Below are 15,897 nucleotides of genomic sequence, written 5' to 3' on the forward strand. Positions count from 1 at the left end.
CTCCCTCTCTCTCTGCCCCTCCCCCGTTCATGCTCTGTCTCTCTCTGTCCCAAAAATAAATAAACGTTGAAAAAAAAAAAAAAGAAAGAAAATGGCCTGGGAAATAGCATATGCAAAGCCTAGAAAGGCATATAAGGAGCATGATGTGTTTGGGAATTAACAAGTACAGCTAGGTATGAATATGAATGTGGATGCCAAGGAGATGACTAATTTAAAAAAAAAGGAATTCTTATTCTAAATGGTAGCCCTTTTCTAGGGCTCTGGGCTTTATTGTAATTGAAAGAATCAATATTATAAGTAGATAAAGTTCTAGTTGGAAAAGAAGTAGAAGTGTTAATGACTTAGAACAACCTAAACTTTAGCTGTCTCTGTAAGGAGAAAAATTAATTTCTTTATTCTTGATGGTTTTTCTATAATCTCAAGAAATTAAATATTTACAATATCCTCATTCTTCAAAAGGATATTGCTACTTTAAAATTTTCTCACTTAAAAAAAATTAGATATAAATAGATAACATTAAAATCTATATATACTGGTTCCAGCCAGTTAGCTTAACATTCCATTCATTTTGTTAACATTTTATTCTGTGAGCTGCTCTGTAGCCACCAGACAATATTGGTGTGCAAATTCTTTGCAGATTTTGCCTTGTCAAAATGTGAATTGCGTGAGGGATGAAATGATTAAAAGTGCTATTTTTTTTGTACAGCAAATAATGCTTTCAGAAAAAAACATGCTGATATTAACTGCCATTTCTATTCCATTTTGCTCCTGAGAATTGTTTGAATGTATACTCTCCATCTTTTTATTATATCAAGAAGTAGAAATATAATGACATTTACTATTAACAAAATAGTAATTTCATGTAGTAATATTTACACTCTCATGTGAGAAATAAAATAATGTCATATGAGTGACTATTTTAACTCTAGTACCATCTTGCCTGCTTCATTTTGTATTTTCCCTGTGCTACACTATAGCATATACATAAAATCTTTATTTTTTCTTGGAAAGCACTCTGAACATTCAGATTTGAGCTTGAAGAAACCAAGGCCCAGTTGGAGACTGATTTCTCTCAGCTCTCTGAGGGCAGAAACTCTTCTCATCATCTTTGTAGTCTCAGTGCCTAGCCAATAAATAAAGATCTGTCAAATAGGTGGATACATCTCTTACAACACACCTCATTTGATTCCTGGTCAGCCCATGTTCTTTGTACATTGGTACCTCCCCCATCTGTTTTCCCTCTCGCAAAGTGGATTTACATAGCAGCAGCATTCCTTAGGTTTCAAATTATGTATTTATGCATGATTGTTGGCTGTCATAACCCCATCCCCAACTCACAAGAAAGCCAAGCTCATCAACATGTTAGGACAAAGGGGCCGTTTGGACTGAGAATCAATGGATATACCAGAATATTCCTGAATGAATTTAATTTCCACACTCAAGATAGATGGCACTTTGTGCTTTTCAATATGTTGTTCATTTTTTTTTTAAGTTTGTTTATTTTGAGAAGAATGAGTTTGAGCTGGGGAGAAGCAGAGAAAGAGGAAGAGAGAATCCCAAGCAGGTTCCACACTGTCAGCACAGAGCACAACGTGGCTCAGTCCCATGAACTGTGAGATCATGACCTGAGCAGAAATCAAGAGTCGGATGCTTAGCCTACTGAGCCCCCCGAGGCGCCCCATTCATGCTTCTTTTGATGAAATTACAGAGTCAAGATATTCTGTAGGATCGGACACTATATTTTTAGAATAGTGTTTCTAAGCAGGAGTAATTTCACTATTGGGGTGTTTAGAAAATTTGTCAGAGCATTGTTGATTATTACAGTGATTGGAAGAATACTATTGGCATTTAGTCAATGGGTAACAGAGATGCCAGGCATCCTGTAGTGTACAGGACAGTTCCACATATTGATATTAAAATGGCCCCCTCAGTTTCCTATTGAAAAACCACAACTGAGCATAACTTTTTACATGTATACACAAAGCATTTTTGCATTGTCTTAATATATAATGAATTTTCTAGGAATACAACTGTTAATGGAAATTAAGGGAAAATCATATTTAATTCAGAAGTTGAAAAAGAGTTGTTCTCCAGTTTAATAACCATGTCACAGACAACAGTCCCCTTTGTAGTATTTGAGTTTCCTATCAACGTACCTGCACTTTACATACCTACGTTTACAACTGTTGCATTTATGACATAGACATACCTCAGAGATATTGTAGGTTCAGTTCCAGACCACTGCAGTAAAGCAAACATGACAATTAAGTGAGTGAACTAAATTTTCTGGTTTCCAGTACATATAAAAGTTGTATTTACACTGTAGTCTAATAGTGTGTAATAGCATTATGTCTAAAAAAACAACATACATACCTTAATTAAAAATACTTCCTTGTTAAAAAATACTAACCATCAGAGTTTTCAGTGATGATGATGATGCACTTATCACAGATCACCATAACAAAGTAATAATGAAAAAGTTTCAAGTATTCTGAGAATTACCAAAATATGAGAAAAACACAAAGTGAGCAAATGCTGTTGAAAAAAAGACTTGCTTGTTGTAGGATTGCCACAAACCTTCATACTGTAAAAAACACAATATCTGCAAAGTGCAGTAAAGCAAAGCACAATCAAACAAGGTAGGCCTGTAAAGGTGTGAGCATCTAGCTACTTCATTGAGTCTTGTCATTTACATAGTTAAGCTCATACCTCTCTGCTATAAATCCTTTTTCTTTTATTTCTTTCTGGCTTCTTTGTTGAGAATAGCCTATTTGGGGGTAGAGGAAGCACAAGTGTAGAAGCAGGGAGACTCATGAGGAGGCTTTTGCAGTTAGGTGAGCAATTATGGTAGCATAGACAAAGATATAGCCAATAGGGTTTCCTGGCAGATTAGATGATGGCTTGTGAGATAGAGAAATCAAGGATAACAGTAGGCATTTGGACTTAAGCAACCAGATGGATACATTCTAATTGCTTTGAACTGAGATGAATATGGGTACAACAGATTGGGTGGGGGGTGGTAAGATTAAGAGTTCTTTTAAGACTTGTTGAGTTTGAGCTAGAAAGGCAGTTGAGGAGGAGGGAGCGGTTGGAAGGGGTACGCTGGCTTGGCATGCACTCCAGACCTCGGGAACGTTATCGTGCGTAGAATGGCTGATTTTGGAAGATTATTGCCCAGAAGAAAAGATGTTTGGTTTTCACAAGCCAAAGATGTACCAAAGTATAGACGGCTGCTGTATTTGCAGAGCTAAGTCCTCCAGTTCTCAATTCACTGACAGTAAATGCTATGGAAAGGACTTCCAGAGCTGTTTTGGGTTGCATGAGACTCGTTCAGGAGACATCTGTAATGCCTGTGTCCTGTTTTTGAAAAGATGGAAAAAACTGCCAGCAGGATCAAAAAAAAACCCACAAAAAACAAAAAACTGGAATCATGGTAGATGCAAGGGCAGGACCTAGTCTGAAGACAGCATTGAAACCAAAGACAGTGAAAACTCTATCTGGAAACAGGATAAAAAGCAACCAGATCAGTAAACTACAGAAGGAGTTTAAACATCACAATTCTGATGCTCACGGTACCACCTCAAGTGCCTCCCCAGCTCAGTCTCCTTGTTATGGTAACCAGTCAGATGATGGCTCAGATACAGAGATGGCTCCTGGCTCTAATAGAATGCCAGTGTTTTCCTTTTTAGATCTCACATACTAGAAAAGACAGAAGATATGTTGTGGGATTATCTATAAAGGCCGTTTTGGAGAAGTCCTCATTGACACACATCTGTTCAGGCCTTGCTGCAGCAATAAGAAAGCAGCTGCTGAGAAGCCAGAGGAGCAGGGGCCAGAGCCTCTGCCCATCTCCACTCAGGAGTGGTGACTGAGGTTTAGGTAGAAGGGGAACAAAAAAACGATTTAAATTTTGGAAAGAAAACAAAGCAACAAAACCCTCCTGTTTTTAACTTGGATACCTGCTATTCTGCCAAAAGACACTTTCTAGAATAGTTTTGAATGGGTTGTTATTTCTCCTCCAGTTCCACAAACTCTGAAGCCAGTGTCTAGCTTACTAAAAGAAAAAAAGTGTACATAATATTTAAGATGCTGAGTATTTCATAGGAAAGCTGAATGCTGCTGTAAAGTGCTCTTTAAGTCTTTTTTTTTTTTAATCCCCTTCTAATGAATGAATCTAGGGGAATTTCAGGGGACAGAGATGGGATTTGTTGTATGATAAACGTATGTAGTTTTAGTCTTTCTATATTGAGAAGCAGTGGTTGGGGCATTTTAAAGATGGCTGGCTATACTTGTTTTCCTTCATGATAATAAATTTGTCATAACTCAGTAACGTGGACTCCAAGAGGTAGTTGTTAATAATTTAAGGTCTTGCCAAGGTTCTGATGATTCAAACCTGTACTACTGAATATTAAGCAGGACAGACTAAGCTCTCTGGTGCAAATGCCTTGAAGGAGTAGTTTCTAAACATACAGAGAGGTAACTTGAGTGTATATGTTGCATCCTCTGTCACCTCCCTCCATATTCATTTTTGATAAAGATTTTAATCTATATTGAAACTTCTAAAGCAGAATCAAAGCTCCTCTGGGGAAATGACAAGTTTTAGGATGAGCAGCCCTAAATGAAGAGAACCAAAGCATTACCGCATGGTAGAGATCACATTCTATTAAAAATGTTAAATTATCTTCAAAAATGTACAAGTCTTCAAGATGGCACACACAAAAAAACAAAGGTTAATGCTTCTTGGGGCACATTTCTTAGAGGGCTTGCCTAGTGTGTAAATAAATGACTTTTGTTTGTGTTACGTGACTGGTGACTTCATTGAAAATCTGCGCAATTCAGTTTTAGCTCTGGATTACTTCAGTTGACCTTTGTGAAGGTTTTGTCTGTGTAGAGTGGTTGTTTGACTGGTTTTAACCTATTAGGGTTTGGGGTTTTGGGTTTTTTTTTTCCACTCTATATTAAAGTAAAATTCTAAAAGAAAAGAGGTGTGTGTTAATGCTGAGTGGGCTGGTTTAGGTTTGACTTCTTTTAGTCAGGCTTTGTGAACATTGAGATGATAGATAATGCATCCGGAACACGGAGCTCTTCAATTCCAAAATCTTCATTTGAAGGCTTTTTACTTGAACCCAAACCAAAGTACTGTCATTGCCTGTTTTCTAAACGTTCAGGAATAACCTATCACTGGTTCAGACTTTTCATAATTAGGGAGGATCATTTGCCTACCTCATAATAACATGACTCAGTGCTTATTTTTAAAACTGGATTTTAAAAATTAGATAGTATAAATAACAGTAAGGAGTCAGCCACTTTTTTACAGGCACCATATAGTTTTATAGTTCTTAATCTAAACTTAAAATTTTGTATTTCTTCCTTATGGCAAAAACTACAAGCCACCATATGCACAGATTACACCGTGAGTTGGGTTGGCTCTCCCATAGCCTCTGAGGTGAATTACAAGAGTCCCAGCCATTATCATCTTCTCCTGTTGTTCTGAAATTTTTTTTTTTGTACATTTTGGCTACAGTATTGGTGGTAGAATATACTATAATATGGATCATCTCTACTTCTGTATTTATTTATTTATTAATTTATTACTAGACCTCAATCACAGCCTTCTTCTTCCCCTTCCACCTCTTTGCCTGTAGGATGTACTGTATATAGTCACGCACTTTGTATTAATATATTATAAATCTACAAATCTGTTTTGTACTTATAATCAAAACTTTTACTAGGGTACTGAATAAATTTAGTCTAACTATAAAAAAAAAAGACATGTTGAGTTTGAGATGTCTACCACTCAGTAGCAACACTAAGTAGGCATCTGAATGTGAGACTGAAGTTCAGAGAGGAGTGTGAGCTCGAAATTTTATGGGAATTGTCAAGTATATGGTATTTCAAGTTATGATCAAATTGAGTGAAATCACCAAGGGAGTGAATATAAATGGAAAAGATCCATGATTGAGATTTGGAATTCTCAAAAGCATAGAGAAGAGATTGAGAAGGAACACCAGTGAGATTGGAGGAAAAGCAAAAGAGTGCAGCTGTTCTGGAAGCCAAATGAAGAAAGTGTATAAGGATGAGAGAGTGATTAATTGACTCTTAGATTTAGCGATGAGCTAAACATGATGGGTGACCATGGTGTTGGTGGAGTGATGGGAGTTAAGAGCCTGACAGGAATGAGCTCAATGGAGATGGAAGGTGAGAATATGAAAAGGGATCAAGAAATGAAGGATAGCTGGTAGGGGAAGTGGGATCAAAAAAAATTTTTTTTGTTTTTGTTTTAAGATGGGTAATATAGCTACTTACGTATTCTCTGATTGACAATAAAAATTGAAGAAGATAGTGATGATGCTGGAGCTGATATAAGGGGGCTGACATGCTGCTTAGCCATGGGATGCCTATGGCTGCACCACTAGTTGTCCAAGCATCTGGTATGACATAGCTCTGGAATAGTCAATTAATATATAATAGATTTTGAGGCCCTGGGATCATCTTCTCACTCTCTGGTGTTTCTTCATTTTTTTTGTTTAGTAAAGTTGATCAGGCACCAGACAAAGGTTTAGGCTTTAACCAGACACTAAATTAGAAATTAGTGGGAAATTAGAAGGGAAGGCAGAACCAATTCCTTCTCAAAAAGCATCTGAGTGCAGCTTAAGTTTTTCCTTCTTGTCCACTGGGACCACCTTAACCATTTTGACTTGTGGGTAAATGGCACAGGGATTTTAGAATAAGGAAAGTGAGTCACCTATGAGGGCACAGACTGAGGAGGCACTCACTTTTAGAGTCATGCAAGTATAATGTTGGCACTTGAGAATGATGCCTCCTTACATTTTGCACCCTACACACTTTGCTTGCTACATGCCCCCTAATTCCCCTGGTCCTGAGAATGGGCACTGTGGTTCATTTAAGGAATAATAGGAAAACTCTTTCCCTAATTATCTCTTCTTATATTACCAAATGGAGATTTATGTGCTTTAGTTAGTCTGATACTCCTCTCTCTCCTCAATATGTGGTTGACTTTGCCAACTAACAAACATGAGGAATACTTGGTAAAGAAGAAAAGAAATGCTTCTTTTCTGCAAAAGAAAAATTAGTGATGAGACAGAGTAGAGAATGATTGGTTGGAGCCTTTAGGCCAACAACTTGAAGGACTTTTAGATACCAAAAAGGCTAGAGAAAAGGAACTGGGGGATAGAAGGGAGAATCCATTCTGTTTGTGAAGACAAAAATAGAAACTGTTCCATTTTAGCTTAGTACATTTGTCATTTTTAAGAGTTTTAAGGGCCCTGGTACCATCTTGTCCTTCCATCTTTGGAATCCAAGGTGATAGGTTATCACTTACCTTGTTAGTCCTAAGAATCGACTTTCTTGTTCTGCCCAGTGCAGATCTGAGAAAGATCTTCTGAGGTCATCTGAGGAATTATCCATCTTTGTATCTCAGAAACCAAAAAAAGACTTACAGTAACATCTGCAGAACCCAGAGAATTCTCAAGGCTTTGTGTCATGTGATCTTGTGTTTGTCCCTTCTGAGGGAGCCACAGCGGTAAAGATACAATAGAGGATCACGGACCATCTTGACCATACTATATGAGTTGACAGATTCTCATATGAGGAGCATTTAGGACCAAATGTGTACAGATGGTGCAGATGTGCTTGTGTACAAAATGAGAGTCAACTGAAGGAATGGTGGGGAGAGATGTACACAGACAGCTCTTAGGAGCTTCCACTAAGAAGTGTGGGAATGGGAAAAGCCAATTGAAATTACAAGTGAGAAAGTTTTCTTCATTTTAAAGTGGTCACCATGAAAACTGGAATGGCAAGAAGTCCATGACTAATTACAAATGAAATAAAAGATAACTGATTAATGATCCTGTTATTTTAAATCTTGAGGTATTTCACTACAAAATTAAACCTTTATAAGTTGCAGCCACATATGAATGAATCCGGGAGCAAAACTATCAGATGACAGAAGTTTTTATTGCAGTTTCTTTTGGGATGAGGCCTGATGCTGGTTTAGCTTGTGTTATTTCCATATCTGAGAGCTGAGAGTCATGTGCCCATGGAAAGAAGTCCTCACTGAAGATAGTAGACATTTGACTTTACTCAGTGTTACATAATCAGGAGGTCCTTTGAGAATTTCCCCAGAACTGATTTTCCAAAAAATTAGTCAAATATTTCCCAGAAAGACTTTCCTTTTTTTCGTGAGCAATATCATTTTTGTTAGTAGTGGTTACTCTTCTAGGCCCTTGCCTCCTCTTCACGTCCAGTCCCCAAAACAGCTGAGTCAAGTAAATGTGAGGACATAATTAATTAACTGATAAATAGAGACTAACTCATCAACTTGTTTAAATCTAGTGTCTTTAAACTTTTGTTGTCATATGTCTGGCAAATAGTAGACCTTTAGTAAATGCTTTTTTGAAACCATTAAGTATAATATATATTCTGCTTAATTATTTATTTTATTAGATTGTAGGGTATATTAGTTCATGGTTTGAGTTCTGGTTGCATACTGCCTGGATTCAGATCCTGGCCTTACTCCTAATGAGGTGTGTGATCTTGGGCAAGTTTTGTAACTTCTCTGTGCCATGATTTCCTCTTACAAAAAGTGGGGATAATAATAGTGCCTACCTTTTAAGATTATTATGAGAACTAAATAAATTGATACATTCAGAGCACTTAGAATAGTTCCTGGCGTGTGGTAAGTACTTAATAAATAGTACGAATGATTTTAACAAAAGCTGTCAGACATTTAATATTTAAAAAGTGAGAAAACCGAGTCTCTACTTCTTCCCCAAATAACACTGTAGCTGGCAATGAATACTTGAATGTTGGTTGCTTGAATACTAGATAAGCCTTTTTTCAGTGGCTGTAAACAGCTTTCTGTGTTTCTGAAGGTGGAGGAATAGAAGTCATCTTCCCATCTGGCCTCATGTCAATACATCATTCTTGACACACTCTTGACACTGTGTTCATATATTGTTTACATTTTTGCTAATCACAAAAGTGCGTTGAGTTTTTAAAAAATTTGTGAGTACTATGATTAGTATCCAGATTTGTTTTTTGTTGAGTATTCTGTGTCTATGATGTTTCCTTCCACGTGAATTTTAAGAGTGGTACAGTTTGTTCCATCTTTGTGCTTTGTCCACCCAAATTTATAGAATCAAAACACAGGAAGGTATATCTCCCAAAATTAAAAAAAAAAAAAAAATGGTGAGATTTCCATGTAGGCAGCAGCATGATATCCACAGGGTTCTTTGTTGATCCAGGCTCATAGTCAGGGGGTTGGGCAGTTCTGCTCAATAGAGGGGGCAGAGTTCTCTTCATGTGCTGTGCCCACAGGACTTCCCTCCCAGCTTCTCTCGTTTGCAGTAATCCAAGTCTGGTTTATAAACGCACGGAAAAATGTGGCTTCTCTGCTGATAGCCACCTGCTGGGACAGCACTTTGGTGTTCATAAAACACTTTTAAATAGGTGAATTTAGGGTGATGCTCACAGCAGACTAATGTGAAAAATATTCTTATAGGTATTCTACAGCTGAAAAAAAAAATGAGTTTAATGCGTGAGTTTAAAAGGGCGTTCACTTAAAATATAAGTGAACCCAGGTCTGCTGACTCCTTAAATCCTGTGTCTTCCCGTTTTATTGCTTTCTGATCAGAGTCACTCAGGCTCAGCAAAATCATGTAATAGGAATAATAGCTGAGACTGTTCATTAGAAATCATAATCATAGAATTAGAATTTCAAATACTGTAAGATTTGACACTGTATTTAGTTGTTGAGAACTTTACTTTTTATAAAATAAAAGGCCCCAGTTTCTCTTTAGTTATATTATTCATTCTTTCTGGTTATGTATTCTTCCTGCTTATGCATTTTCTAACTAGCCTTAAATTTTTAAAGGTATTTTTTTCGTTATATGTATACTTTGTCATTAAAGTAGATTTCATGTTGATAGAAGTCTTTTTTCTTTCAATGTGGCTGGTGTTGAGTAGGCCTAGATTAAGAGTTTTTCTGAAATTCTTAGAAGAGTGTAATTACCAGTTCTTATCCTGTTCTTGATAGGTAGGTGAGTGGTCTCAAGAAGAATAAAATGGTTCTATTTTTGTAACCATTATTTTTCTAAACCTCATTCTGAGTAAATGGTGCTTTTCTGTATTGTCGGGACAAACCTCAGACCTGTAGCATTGGTTTGAAGAATAGGAGAGTGTGGGCCTTTGTTGTTTCATGGGGTTGTGTTCGTGTCCCCTGCCTGAGCTGCCAGTGCTGCAGATGCAGCCACAGCTGGCTGGTGCCATGTGTCCAGTGGCTTGCTGAGCGAAAGCTCGCTCACTATGACAAGCAGGTTTGGGCAGAGAACTGCCTATTTCAAGATCATGTTCAATGATCAGTCGCTGATGAGTCCTGAAAGACCCTAACTCCTATAGTAATACCAATAGCTATTTTTATTAAGCTATTTTTATTTTTATTTATAGTCCTATAGACCCTAACTAACTCCTATAGTAATACGAATAGCTATTTTTATTAAGTAATTGCTGCATGCCAGGTTGTATTTAAGTCTTCATGTTCATTGTTATTTAACTCTGACAAATTTAAGGATTATTATTTCCACTTTAACATTTATTTATTTTTGAGACAGAGAGAGACAGAGCATGAACGAGGGAGGGGCAGAGAGAGAGGGAGACACAGAATCGGAAGCAGGCTCCAGGCTCTGAGCCATCAGCCCAGAGCCCGACGCGGGGCTCAAACTCATGGACCGCGAGATCGTGATCTGAGCTGAAGTCGGAGGCTCAACCGACTGAGCCACCCAGGCGCCCCTATTATTTCCACTTTAGAGCCAAGGAGCTAGTAATTTGTCTCAAGTCATATAGCTAATAAGTGGTAGGGTCAGGATTTGAATTCAGTGCTGCCTGACCACTAAAATGTGTTCTTAACCAGCAACTTACATATGAAGGATGATGAAATATGTCATATGTGCATACATGTGCCCATGGCAGACATGGTTAATTGCACATGGTATGTGTTCATGCTGAGCTGATAATCCTTTCTAGCAATCGTTACATTCTTGGCTTCTGTAGTCAAACAATCAGACTTTTAATAGGCAAGGTAAAATATACATGCTATCTTTAACTCTAAATGTGTCTTTTATTAGCTTTCTCTGAAATTTCAGTGGTGTGTTGAAATTGGGCCAATTTGCTTTTGGGAAATAATAAACAAGGTGAACTATTGCTTTGTTTGATAGGAAGAACAAATATGCAATATTTATCTATGGAAGCCTTCATTGGTGTGGACAGTTGAATTGAATTCAGGATAACTTTCATTTTAAATAGCATATAAAAGTCATCTCCATGTCAGAAAAATTTTAAGGCAAGTTGATTTTACTTATTTATAATATTTATTTATTTGAAAAATTTTTAGAATGGATATTTGAAATAAACAAATTTTGACGGTGGTCATAGAGTTTGTTATAATGAAATTAGATTTTTTATACAGTCAGCAGGAAATTAATTTGAAACTCTGTGTATGGCTGCAGTTATGGAAATAAAAAGCTGTTAGGATTACAGCTTTATTTACTTACTTACCTTTCTTATATACTTATTTATTTATAGTCCTTTTTTCTTTCAGACCTTACTACTACTTCAACTCGATAGTATTTTTTTTTTAATTTCACATATGATCAAATAGGCATTCCAGTGTGTCTTTTGACTCCTTGATATGAGGGACTCCCCTCCCTGCAGTATTGTTGAAGAGCATCTTAGGACAGGATTCAGGGTTGGCATGTTTAAGCCAAAGACCAGTAATACCTGCTATAATAAATTGTCATTCCTGTCTGCTCTTTACTGTTCACATTTCTAGAAAATGTATTCTTCATTTTTCTCCTCTGAAATAGTGGCACAAAACTGAAAAATAGAAAATAATTGATATCAAAATATTTTTCCAGCAAAGAGACTGAGGTATAATTTAATCCAAATTAATATGTGAGGCCATGGAAAATTCTTTATCTTTTGTGTGTATCTTTAAAGTTAAGTAACCTTATACTTTAAGTTACTTATCTCCATTTACAAAGAAATGAAAATTTTCCTTGCTTATTTTTATAGTGATGTTAGGAGAAGAAAATATATAATACTGAAGAGACTGGACAGTCTGTTATTGTGTTGTGAGAAATGCTGACTTGAGTGTGCTTTTTGGAAAAATAAATGAAATTAAGAGAAATAACTCAATAGTGTTTCTTTAGTAACTCTCCTTGTTCTCAATAACACGTTTCTGTTTTTTCTTTATTGATAAGGTCTTAGTTATTCATACTTTAAAAACAGAAGACAGTACTTCTCTATAACACTGTGACCACAGACCCCACTAACTCTAACTAATGGTTACTTTGAAGTGCTGGTGGCTAGTTGGAGTTTATAATTTGTTACCAAATTACTATTATCTTTATTTTCATCCTGTATTTTGCCTGTCAAGCAGTCATATTCTCCAAAATTGGAGAGTCAGAACCTTCAACTAAAGAGTTTGTTTAACTAGAGTCAGGAAGAGCCTGTTTTCCCTTGAAACACATGGGACATTCATTCATTTTCATTTGTTTTAAACTTAAAAATCTGGAAGTTATTAAGGGTTGCTTATGGAGTTTTTTGTTTGTTTGTTTGCTTGATTGGTTGGTTGGTTAGAGATTTTGGTTTTGGGTTATCTAATGACTCTCCCTGGTTTTAAAGTCTAACTGGTGCTTTTTCTTTCCTTCATGTATAGTGTTCCTTTAGATTAAGAATTTGTTTCTCCCTAACCTAAGATTTTAAGATCTCCCAAATCCATGGCCAGGATTTTTATTGTAATATTACCTTAGTTAATCTACATATTATTGCTATTCTAGAAAATAACAATTTTCTAAGGAAGAAGGAAGTTTTTTTATGTATTAATATTTTATTGAGGCATAATTGATACATAATGTATTAGTTTCAGGCATACAGCATAATAATTCTGTATTTGTATGTATCGTGAAACAATTACCACAATAAGTTTAGTTAAAATCATTCCCATAACACAGTTAAAAATTTTTTTTTCTTACGATAAGGAACCTTTAAGATCTATTGTCTAAGCCACTTTCAAATATGCAATATAATATTATTAACTGTAGTCACTATGGTGTACATTACATCCCCATGACTTATTTTATAACCAAAAATGTGTACTTTTTGAGCCCTTTAGCACATTTCACCCACCCCACACCCTGCCTCCTGCCTCTGTCAGCTACCCATCATTTCTCAGTATCTGTGAGCTTTTTTTCTTGATGTTGTTGTTGTTGTTGTTTTAAATTCCATATATGAATGAAATCATACAGTATTTGTTTCTCTTATTTCACTTAGCATAATGCCCTCAAGGTCCATCCATCTTGTTGCAAATAACATTTCATTCTTTTATGTTTTATTTTATATTTGAGAGAGAGAGCACGAGCAGGGGAAGGGCAGAGAGACAGAGAGACAGAATCTGAAGCAGGTTCCAGGCTCAAAGCTGTCAGCACAGAGCCTGATGTGAGACTCAAACTCACAAGCAGTGAGATGACATGAGCCAAAGTTGGACGCTTAACCAACTGAGCCACCCAGGCACCCCACAGTTCATTCTTTTTTATGGCTGAACAATATTCTGTTATGTATATGTCACCGTGTGTGTGTGTGTGTGTGTGTGTGTGTGTGTGTGTGTGTGTGTGTGACATTTTCTTTATTCATTCTTACATTGATGGAGAGCACTTAGGTTGTTTCCATATCTTGGTTATTGTAAATAATACTGCAGTGAACATGGGGGTACATGTATCTTTTTTAGTTAGTGTTTTTGTTTTCTTTGGGTAAATACCCAGAAATAGTATTACTGAATCATATGGTAATTCCATTTTTAATTTTTTGAGGAACACTTATACTGTTTTCCATAGTGTCTGCACCAGCTTACATTCCTACCAGCAGTGCACAAGAGTTACCTTTCTCCACATCCTTGCTAACACTTGTTATTTCTTGACTTTCTGATGATAGCTATTCTAACATGAGTGAGGTGATAGCTCGTTGTGGGGTTTTTGTTTAATTTTTTAATTTATTTTGAAGGAGAGAAAGAGCAAGGAGGGGAAAGGAAGAGAGAGAATCCCAGGCAGGCTCCACATTGTCAGGACAGCCTGATGTGGGGCTCGATCTCACGAACCCTGAGATCATGACCTGATCCAAAATCAAGGGTCGGATGCTTAACCAACTAAAGTACCCAGGCACCACCCCCATTGTGGTTTTCATTTTCAATTACCTGATTGTTGATGATGTTGAGTGTCTTTTCATGTATCTGTTGGCTATCTGTATGTCTTGTTTGGAAAAATGCCTGTTCAGATCATCTGCACATTTTTTAATCCAATTGTATTTTTGCTGTTGAGTTTTATGAGCTCTTTATATATTTTGGATATTAGCCCCTTATCAGATATATGATTTGCAGATATTTTCTCCTATGCAGTAGGTTGCCTTTTCATTTTATTGATGGTTTCCTTTGCTTCACAGAAGCTTTTTAGTTTGAGCTAGTCCCACTTGTTAATTTTTGCTTTTGTTACCTTTGTTTTTGGAGTCAGATCCAGAAAAATCATCTCTAAGAGCAGTGTCAAGGAGCTTACTGCCTATATTTCTTCTAGGAGTTTTATGGTTTCAGGTCTTCCATTCAAATTTTTTTTTCTTGAAAAATTTTTTTAATGTTTATTTTTGAGAAAGAGAGAGACAGAGACAGGGCACAAGTGTGTGTGTGGGGGGCGGGGGGGGGAGTGGTACAGAGAGAGGGAGACACAGAATCCTAAGCAGGCTCCAGGCTCCCAGCTGTCAGCACAGAGCCTGACGCAGGGCTTGAACTCATGAACCGTGAGATCATGACCTGAGCCGAAGTCAGACACTCAACTGACTGAGCCACCCAGGCGCCCCTTCCATTCAAGTTTTTAATCCATTTTGAAGGTTTGTTGGTTGGTTGGTTGGTTTTGTATAGTATAAGATATTTAGAGTTCTTTTTTTAATCTATTTTGAGGTTTTTGGTTTGTTTTGTGTGTGTGTGTGTGTGGTATAGTATAAAATACTCTTTTGCATGTGACTGTCCAGTCCAGTTTTCCCAACACCATTTATGGAAGAGACTCTCCTTTCCCCATTGTATATTCTTGACTCCTTTGTTAATTGTGGTTAATTGACCACATATGCATGGTTCAGTTCTGGGCTCTCTTTCCTGTTCCATTGATCCATGTGTCTGTTTTTATTCCAGTACTATACTGTCCTGATTACTGTACCTTTGTAATCTAGTTTGAAATCAGGGAGCATGTCTCTAGCTTTGTTCTTTCTCAAGATTGCTTTGGCTATTTGGGATCTTTTTTGTTTTCAGACAAGTTTTAGGATTGTTTGTTGTATTTCTGTCAAAAATGCCATTGGTATTTTGATAGGGATTGCATTGAATTAATAGATCATTTTGGGTAGTATGGTCATTTTGACAATATTCTTCCAATCCACGAATATAGAATGTCTTTCCATCTATTTGTCTTTAATTTTTGTTATCAGTGTCTTATAGTTTTCAGTATACAGATATTCCCCTCCTTGGTTAAATTTATTCTTAGGTATTTTATTCCTTTTGACACAATTGTAAATGGGATTGGTTTCTTAATTTCTCTTTCTGATAGTTCATTATAGGAGGGATCTTTTTTATTGATGTTGTTATCTAAATATAAGGACCTATGAGAAAGAGCTTTATAAATAAAGTTTAAAGTTCTGTACAGTTTTTATATTGAGTGAGAAAGTTGTTTTTAGGTAGTTATAAATATAAAATATAAAAAATAATTTTCAGAATTTAAGTTGCTTTTAAAGTCGTTTGCTGACAGTTGTCTATGTCAGCCCATTTAAAAGGTGTGAAAATATTTTCTT

General features: G+C 36.5%; 1 protein-coding gene and 1 pseudogene across 3 annotated transcripts in view; both read left to right on the forward strand.

Moving 5' to 3' along the window:
- RASSF8 (Ras association domain family member 8) overlaps positions 1–15,897 on the forward strand; it is a 117,346-nt gene that overhangs the window by 45,471 nt on the left and 55,978 nt on the right. The gene's annotated exons all lie outside the window — the stretch shown is intronic.
- On the forward strand, positions 1,090–15,507 carry LOC128316370 (SIN3-HDAC complex-associated factor-like; annotated as a pseudogene).

The sequence above is a fragment of the Acinonyx jubatus genome, chromosome B4 (assembly GCF_027475565.1).
Source record: "Acinonyx jubatus isolate Ajub_Pintada_27869175 chromosome B4, VMU_Ajub_asm_v1.0, whole genome shotgun sequence".
Taxonomy (NCBI): domain Eukaryota; kingdom Metazoa; phylum Chordata; class Mammalia; order Carnivora; family Felidae; genus Acinonyx; species Acinonyx jubatus.